Raw genomic sequence first — 2,500 nt, 5'->3', positions numbered from 1 at the left:
AGTTGAGGAAACATAAACGTCTTTAAACCCCGAAAGAGTATCTAGACGACGGTAAATGAACTTACTTACAGCTAAAATAACCTGTTTTGACTCATTTGAGCATATTACAAAAAATCTAAAACCGATTTCGAAGACAGATATTTAGACACATACTGTACCTTTTTTTTCGCATTTGATCACACTTGGGACATTTCAATACAAAATGGAACTCACCCGCAATCGCAGGCATTTTACGAACATTACTTTGCCGTAACTCTCGTGATATGCCTTTGTATCCCCCTATTTCTATTTCCAACTAAAAATCACCACTTCGAAATTTAGCAAAGCTGGTAACGTAATTGTCAGGCATTTAACTGTATTTTTTTCTTTCAAAATCACTGTTGAAACTTCGATAGCAAACATTTATTATTTGATTTTAGAGCATGTCTCCGTGAATTTTGAAAATTATCTTTCAGCTCACACACACACACACACACACACACACACACCACCACCACCACCACCACCACTACCACCACCACTATCTCTCTCTCTCTTATTCTACCGAGCTGTGTTAACTTTTCCTCGCGGGGGGGCTGTTCGGGGGCAGGGGGGTGGGGGGGTGGGGGGTGGGGGCTGCTCGGGGGGCCCAGTGGTCAGCGTCCAGCCTGTGGTGGCGCCATCAATTCCAAAAAACTTACCGAGAATACGTACAGACAGACATACAGACATAATCATACAGAGACACTACTGAGACAAGAGGTAAAGACAATGGCAGAGAGAAAACGGACGGACACTGAGCGAGAGAGAGAGAGAGAGAGAGAGAGAGAATGGGTCGAGAGAAGGAGAGAGAGAGAGTGGGTTTACAAGATACATATATATATATATATATATATATATATATATATATATATATATATATATAAAGTGCATACACATGAAATCGTGTTGCTTATATCCCAACCGATCAGTATGTATGTATGTATGTATGTATGTGACAGACAGAGACAGAGACAGAGAGACAGACACAGAGACAGACAGACAAGCAGACTGACAGAGAGGGAGACCTGGTTCAACAAACTGACAGACAAACAAAGACGAGAGAAAGATATGGCGACGGGAGTGGAATGGAAAGGGGGGCTAACTAAAAAGGGGGCGGGGAGGTGGGGACCAGGGGTGGGGGTGGGGGTGGAAAGAGGTCGAGGGCGGAAGGGGAAGTGGTGCGGTGGAGGGAGATAGGAGTATGGGTTGGACGGGGAGGGGTGGGGTGGGGGTGGTGGTGCGGAGGTGGGATTCGAGAGGGATGTGGTGGAGGGGGATGGTTAGTTCAGAAGATTAGGTTGTGCCTCTCCAAGAATATGTGTCATCTTGTAAGACAGACTGATCTCTGGTAATCACCTCCAGTCGCTTCTCCCCCTTCCTACCCCCCCAACCCCCCCACCATCCTCCCCCACCCAGCCCCCGCCACACCCCTCTCTCTCTCTCTCGCCTTCTCTCTCTCTCTTTCTTTTCTCTCCTCTCTCCCTCTGTCTCTCTCTCACCTGCCTAACTCCCTCTTTCTCTCGCCTTCTCTCCCTCTCCTTCCTCCCTCTCTCCCCCCTCTCTCTGCTCTCTCTCTCTCTCTTCTCTTTCTCTCCCTCTCCCCCTCTCTTTCTTCCTCTGTCTGTCTCCCTCCCTCCCTCTCTCTCTCTCTCTTGAAACACATACTTCTTATCACAACCATTTTCGCTAGCTTACCCGGACCATCTCCGTCTCTCCCTCTCTCATGCTCTCCCTCTCTCTCTCTCTCTCTCCCTCTTTCTCCCCCACTCTCTCTCCCTCCCCCACCCCCACCCCCCCTCTCTCTCTCTCTGTCATCTTTCTTTACCCCCTTCTCTCTCTCTTCTGCAATAAATACTTCCTTATCACAACCATTTTCACTGTCTTACCCAGTCTATCTCTTCTCCCTTCCACTTGCTCTGCCCCTCTCTCTCAGCAGGTCGCTATTGATTTCTCTCTTCCCTGACGTGCTCAGAGATTTATCGAATCTCGCACAAGACGATCTGGGCACGGGGCTGTTAGAAGAAGCCCAGCCCCGCAAAGCTGGCGAGGAAGACGGTTGTTGGCAGTGGCCTCCCTTTACAGGAAGTCATTACGCCGAGCTGAGGCCAATTTTTAGCCATCGTCTGCCTGTACCAAAGTGTCTTTTTTTCTTTTTTTTTTCTCTTTTTTTTTTATATAAAACGAAGGGAACACATGCCGTTGCTGAAGCAACATTCTACATTCTGAATTGGGGATCGTCAGTGTTGCTCGGGTCGCATTTTCGTACCTTGATTATTAGTGATATCAACTTCTACCGTGTGATGCTTGTTTGTAAAAATCATAACAAACTCAATCATATTTTGTTAGTTAGCCGAGTAGTTAAAGCGTTGGACTTTCAATCTGAGGATCCCGGGTTCGAATCTTGGTAACGGCGCCTGGTGGGTAAAGGGTGGGAATTTTTTTTTTTTTTCGATCTCCCAGGTCAACATATGTGCAGACC

Source organism: Babylonia areolata, chromosome 20, assembly GCF_041734735.1.
Source record: "Babylonia areolata isolate BAREFJ2019XMU chromosome 20, ASM4173473v1, whole genome shotgun sequence".
NCBI classification, from domain to species: domain Eukaryota; kingdom Metazoa; phylum Mollusca; class Gastropoda; order Neogastropoda; family Buccinidae; genus Babylonia; species Babylonia areolata.
The sequence above is the reverse complement of the archived record's forward strand: the minus strand, read 5'-3'. Positions refer to the sequence as shown.